The sequence below is a fragment of the Equus caballus genome, chromosome 4 (genome assembly GCF_041296265.1).
Source record: "Equus caballus isolate H_3958 breed thoroughbred chromosome 4, TB-T2T, whole genome shotgun sequence".
NCBI lineage: Eukaryota > Metazoa > Chordata > Mammalia > Perissodactyla > Equidae > Equus > Equus caballus.
In genome coordinates, this window is record NC_091687.1 from 98,220,495 (window position 1) to 98,227,897 (window position 7,403).

Below are 7,403 nucleotides of genomic sequence, written 5' to 3' on the forward strand. Positions count from 1 at the left end.
AGAATGTTCCAAGGCATTCTCTGTGCAAAATATGCATGAAAACAATTGAGAGAGGAGAGAGGAATTCCCTTTGGAAGCCCCAATTATGAAATGGAGTTAAAGAAACCCAATTCATTATTAAAAATACATTTATTTAAAAACGAAAGGGGAATATTTGGGGGGAAAAAATTAAGGGAGAAATAGGAGTGAGAAACATAGTGGAAGGTACTGTGGGCTCCCGATGGTGTGCAGTTAATCACCTACGTAACCCAAACTTCAAGTCATAAGAAACTTTGAGTAGACTCTGCTTTTTTGTACTTCTCATGAAGGGGGAAGTCACCAGCAACCTCCTTGTTGTATTCACCATAATTCAAGACATAGAAAGCTGTCCTACTGACTTTTGAAGCGGATGTCTACATATTCTTAGAGTCATCATAAGCCTGGGAGCTTATCTTTACTCCCAAGGTAAGGAGTTGTGTGAGGCTGCTTGATTAATCAGAATACTAATATTCCTCTACGTTGAAAAATATGAAATCCAACCTATCAAGGGAGCACAGTATGCTTTGTTAGCTTCATTGTACTTTCTCTTCCAAATAGGAAAGTCTCCTTGAGGAACTAAATTTAAATCAAAAGATGGCTTGGCAAAAGTAGAGTAAATTAAGATTATCGTAAGGAATAATGTCATAGAGCTATACGAATCTTAAGCACCCTTTTTTACTATAAAGACATACTACTAAGCAGACTAAAATAGCACCATCAGCCAGTCATGGCAACTTTTCTCCTTGATTTCATCAGAAACACAACTGGCAGAGTTTTAAATTCTCTAACAGTCCTATTTCATTTTTTAAAAAATATTATATTATTATAACACTTCCTCATAACATTAAAAATCATGGTTTTTTTCCATTGGTTCAATTTGAAGTTGTAGGCTTCTTTATCAGCAAGAATCTATAGATTGTATCTTACATGGTTATTTCTCTACAGGATGGCTGATCGCATCCATTTAATATTGATTCTTGTTAGCTTCCATTTATTCAATATTTTCTGACCTCGTCTTCAAATTCTGTACATATCTTATATGATTTCCCTAGGCCGTTCTAAAGTCCCACAGTATCCAGATGGGAAGCATGCTCAAATCGCTGTTTATTGTTGTTTTAATCTATAAAATGAGAGTGGTGATAATGCCAGTCCAACCTACTTAACTGTATCATTGTGAGGATCAAACATTATAGTTTTGCACTTTGTAAAATATAAAGTTACCTCTCAATCAGAATTCAGAGAAGACATAGCAGAGATGCCTTATCTCTGCTCAATGGTGTCTGGGAAAACTCAATGCCTAGGAGTGTCCCAATGGGTGCTTGAAACTGGGTCCTCAGCTGGGACAGTCAGCCAGGATACCTAAACGTACTCTTTTCATAAGGCCTGAGTTTCCTCATAGCATGGCTGCCTCAAGGTAGTCAGACTTCTTACAAGGCGGCTGAGGGCTCCAAATGCTAGTGTGCCTGTAAATAAGGTGAATCAGTATTGCATTTTATGACCTAGCCTCCAAGGTCACACAGCATCACTTCTGCTGCATTTTATTGGATACAGGCAAGTCACTAAGTCCAGCTCAAATTCAAGGAGAGGGGATGTAGATCCTACCTTTCAATGGAAGAAGTGTCAAAGAAGTTATAGACATGTTTCATTTACAGACGGGTCGTGTTTAGAATAATGAACTGGCTACTCTGTAGAAATGGCTACTTACCCTCACTTTCTCTTGAAGGGATTCTACGCTCAAATTCTACCCCTTTTATTTCTGGGAATCATCAAACATTTCTTGGTATGCTAGTGAAGAAGCCCTTACCTTCTTTCTTTAGCTTCTACCCCGCTGCATACAAAAATAAATGCAGATCCTTGGCCATTGGACACAGCCTGTCTCTTCCTGGGCTCTTCCCCCCGAGTCCCAGTGCTTCCATAGCAGTCTTGATGTGTTGAAACTCTACGCAAAAGAGCAGCACTGTGTTCTTGGAGCGTGTAATGAGCCAAGTCAGTTTGTGTTTGAGCAGAAACAGAGAGAACACCTCCCTTTTGTGTTGTAGTGTGTCATGGCACCAAAGCAGTATTATCTTGCATTCTGAAGTCTTACAGACATTTTAGTCAACATGGTTCTTTTGGGTTTTGCTAACAATCCACTTTTCCCCTGAGGTATTCATGTATTCACAGGAAGCTGGAAAACAAATCTAGGTGAGAAGCATTAATCAGAATGTTGCTCCAGTTGATGACTGAGACACTGTTAAGAAGCCTTGCTGATATGTCTGACCCTCTCTTCCCTGGAGATGAGTTTATTTCCACCTGGCGTTTCTATCTTGAATGCTGCATTCTAGTAGACACTGGATAGTCCCACCCATCAGCCAGACCTGCCTAGCCAGGTCTGATCTCACGTTAACATGGTCAACTACTGGAAAACAAGCAGCTTCTAGGAAGCCTCTACAGCCCCAACCACGTTCACTGATGTACAGCTAATCACAGTTTAATATTTTCTGTATGAATCAAGGTCATTATTATGAAGAACACATCCTGTATTGTTTAATAGAAGGCTACTCTCAGAAGCTATTTAGGTGTGCATAGAAAATAGAATCTTAGAGTTGATTCAGCACAACTTTCCTGCTGAGAGACTCCTTTGTGGAATTCCAGACCCTACCCAAATATTTTAGTGATGGGGACCTCACTAATGCAGTACATTCAACTGTAACTATTTTTTTTTCTGAAGTTGACATCTATATTCTTATGACATCTATATTCTGGTCTGAGTTTTGCCTTCTGGAGGAACACAAGACAAGTCTATTTCTTACTCTATGTAACTGCTTTCAAATGTTTGAAGGGAGGTCTCTTTCCTTTAGTTCTCTCCTCAAAGAATTTTCTCTCCTTTCTGTGTACTCTTTTCAATGTTCCTCTGAAAACGTCCCATGAGTTGAACGCTGTTCCAGATTTGGTCCAATCAACAAAGAGTAAAATCTCTGATTGCAATAACCTAGGAATCATGCTTGTGTTGATACAATTAAAAATCATATAAGCAACTCTGCCCCTTTATTGGTACATATGAAGCTTATAGTCAACAAAAAAACCCTTTTTAAAAATTTTTAATAACACTGTTATATCAAGTCTAGATTTTCAGTCTTTTCAGCAGCGTTGTCCTCTCCTCTACTAAACCCACGTTTCCCAGACCTTTTAATTTTTGAAGGAAGACCTTATTTCTAGATTCATGAAGTTTATTAGATATTATATTTCTAACATTTACCAAAGGATATTTATATCAGTCTGTTATTGCATCTTATAACATCTTGAAATCGTCTGTGAATTTAGTAATTTAACGTGTTAAATTTTTTTTTTTAAAGATTTTATTTTTTCCTTTTTCTTCCCAAAGCCCCCCAGTACATAGTTGTATATTCTTCGTTGTGGGTCCTTCTAGTTGTGGCATGTGGGACGCTGCCTCAGCGTGGTTTGATGAGCAGTGCCCTGTCCGCGCCCAGGATTCGAACCAACGAAACACTGGGCCACTTGCAGCGGAGCGCGCGAACTTAACCACTCGGCCACGGGGCCAGCCCCTAACGTGTTAAATTTTTTAAGTTTGCTTTTATTGCAAAGGACACTAGACTATATAGAGTATACTACCTTTTGGCAAGAAACAAGAGGAACCTATATATAAAACTATATATGTATATATCCTCCCTGATAAGGGAGGAGTAAGACCAGGGTGGAGGAGGGGCCAGCCCTGTGGCTGAGTGGTTAGGTTCATGCGCTCTGCTTTGGTGGCTCAGGGTTTCACCAGTTCGGATCCTGGGTGTGGACCTGGCACTGCTCATCAAGCCATGCTGAGGAAGCATCCCACATAGCAGAACTGGAGGGACCTACAACTAGAATATGCAACTATGTGCTGGGCGGGGGTGGGGGCTTGGGAGAAGAGGAAAAGAAAAAGAAGATTGGCAACAGATGTTAGCTCAGGTGCCAATCTTTCAAAAAAAAAAAAAAAACTCCAAAAAAAAAAGAACAAGGTGGAGGAGATAGGGTGGAAGTGAGACTTCTCTGAGTGTATCTTTTTTTTTTTTTGGTGAGGAATATTGGCCCTGAGCTAACATCTGTTGCCAATCTTCCTCTTTTTTTTTCCCCCTCCCCAAAGCCCCAGTACATAGTTGTGTATTCTAGTTGTAGGTCCTCCTAGTTCTTCTATGTGAGCTGCCACCACAGCATGGCTACTGACAGAAGAGTGGTGTGGTTCCACACTGGGGAACCAAACTGGACCACCGAAGTGGAGCACACCAAACTTTAACCACTAGGCCATCAGGGCTGGCTCTTGCTCAGGCTTTAATAAGACCCTGTAATGTATCTCTACCTATCAAGTAGGAATTTTGTTATATCTTAAATGTTGTTACATTATTCTGAGTGTTTATTTGGAATACATATTTTTTTATTATAAACATTTGCAGCAAAACCTGTCTTGGTATCTTTTTGTTCTTAAGATATTTTTATGATGTTTCATAGTTCATTTCTTCATTCATTCCACAAATATTTATTGCATACCTACTGAGTGCCAGATATTGCACTAGGCACTTATGTAGTCTGAACAATAATAAGAGTCTTAGATTTTTATTTGTTTTAACACTTACCACTGCTCTGGGAGAACCTTGTATACAGTAAACTATTAAAGAGTGAATCTCTAGTAGTACCTAACCTTATAGACATCAGAACCTCTATTACTCTTTTTCGTGTTTAATGTCCCTAATGCTGGTTTTCAAATCTGTACTTTGCTTTTGTCTTTGATGTACAGACACCTCTCTGTGAGATCTTGCTTCCTATTTCACAGAGAAAATAGAGGCTTTAAGACATGAACTCTCTAGCTTACAGCTTCTCCAAGTACAAACGTCTATGCATTTTTATTCATTCTTATCTCCTTCCCTCACTCACGTTATGAAGTGTTGCTGCTCCTTATGCATTTGATACTGTTGGCTGTTTCCTTTTTCTTGAAAATCTCTATTGCTTTAGATTTCATGACTCCACCCACCCCTAGTTCTCCTCATAAAATGTCAATTCTTCCTTGGTTTCCTTCTTGGGGTCAGCTTTCACCGTTTTCAGTTTAATTATAGCTATAATCTGGGCTTCCATCCTTTACCTGTTTCTTTTCTCATGGGACTGTCTACCCTCTTCCCATTCTACTGATTTGATTTACAGTGATGATTTCTAAATCTGTATCACAGTCTAGATATCTCCCCCTGGCCTCAACCTTCAGTATCCAACTACCTGCTGGATGTCCACACCTCAGTATGTTACAGGCACTGCAAGGGAACTCTGCAGGTTCCACACTGAGCTCTCCAGTCCCCACTTTCTGCTTCAGCCACTGCTCCACCTGGTTTTTTTTAATCTCAATTGATGGCACCATCTTTTTACTTTCTTATTTAAAGATAAATACTAATTACATGCTTTATTCTCTGTTGCAGATATAACAAAAAACTTTGAGTTAATTCCTGTAATCATTTTAGTAACTGAATTCAGCTACTTCTGAAGTTTTTCAGCAATAGATTGGTAAATGTATATCTCTTCACCTTCATGTCTTTTCCATTAGGCGTCCTCCTTTGAAGGAAAATCTGGTTTTTTCCTTTTAAAACTCTTTTATTAATTACTTTGATACTTTTTTACCTGTCTTTTTTTGCTTCTGGTTTTTTGTTTCAGTATCTGCCATGATTACTTCCCTGTACTTTTATTTTAGTGACTAATATTAGATAATTTGAGCCAAATGTTAATTTGACATTTTTATAAATATATATGATTTAGATTAGTAGTATATATGTTGATTACAGTTTGTATATTTTACAATATTTTGTATATTTTGTATATTGAAGTGACATAATAGCTTTGGAAGGCAAATATCCTAATTATTCAGACCCTTTATTTTGTACGTATATATTAGCATTTCTCTCATACTCTTCAGAATTAGTGTGGTTTTGTAGGTGGCACTTTTCATATAAGAACTTCTCTTGCATGAATATAAACATGCCTTCCCTGATTTTGTACAAGACAGTCATTCACTCTCTAGGAAGGTTATTAGTTGCTAAAATAATGAAATAAATTAGATTTTAAGAAATTAAGGAGCCAAGAACATTGTTACTTGAATGAGAAGATTGAATGTTTTGTTGTGTTTTTTTTTTCTTTTGCTGAGGAAGATTCTCCCTGAGCTAACATCTGTACCAACCTTCATCTATTTCTTTTTGTATGTGGGTCACCGCCACAGCATGGCCGCTGATGAATGGTGTAGGTCTGCACTCGGGAACTGAACCCACGCCCCTGAAGCAGAGCATGCCAAACGTAACCACTAGGCCATGGGGCTGGCCCCTGAGTCATTTATCATTTTTGCATTTCATGTTGTTTAAAGCCTTTCAAACATAAGTGCAGTGGATTGTTCTGGATGTGACTAGGCCCAAAGATTTTTGAAACACTGAAGAGAAGATGTAGCTAAAACTGCCATTTAAAAGTCATGAGCAGGAGACTGTGGGATCAGGGCCGTGGTGGCAGACAGCCCAGCTGGACTCAACCAGAAGCTCAATTGTACTGCTACTGGTTTACAGGATACCAATAAATACAAACAGCAGCTTCGTAATATTACTCTACCTTTGGAAGTTTTTAGTATACAGATCGAGGTTGAAATTCCAAACCCTGTATGGTAGAGTGCTTAGGGAGGTCTCTAGCCAGAAGTGAACAAGTTAAAGGCAAAATTGACACAATAAAGAAATTTAAAAGCCTTTTCCTTCAACAACTGACTTGGCTAAGTATCGAAGAATCCAAGGTGAAGATCATCCATCTTCTTAACTTGTTTTTACTACTTCTTTTTACTAAGTCTGAAGGTATCTGTTTATTCTCTTCGTTGAGAGAATTGACATGCCTGTTACAAGGTGTTTGTGAGCAATAAACAATATTAAAGTTTCCTTGATAATGTAGGACTGGAACAATTACTTCGAGGCCATTATAATTTTCCTCAAGACACTTGTCCTTGTAATTTGACCTTACGGGATGTTGAAAACTTGATGTTATGGGAGGCGTAAAACCGGTTTCCCTTTCCCTGTCCCTGAAGACTTACCTCATTGTCAAGTTTTCAGCATACAGTTAATTGCATGTCTTTGGATGTGATTTATTTAATTACACTCTGGGAAAATAGATCATAGGAAAATAGTTTGGAATATTAAATATGCTCAGTAAATTAAAGATTTTTAAAAATTAAAAGTTACAAAGTTTTATTTCTAGAGTGGGTCTAGATATAAAGCAAGTACCCAATCCTTTTTTCCTCTAAATACATACATACCTATATAAAGTCATCATTAAAATAACCACAGATAGTAAGTGTTCTGATTTAGATATATGCTCCTTTGTCGTTTTGGATGGAGGTTAGAGAAGGCATA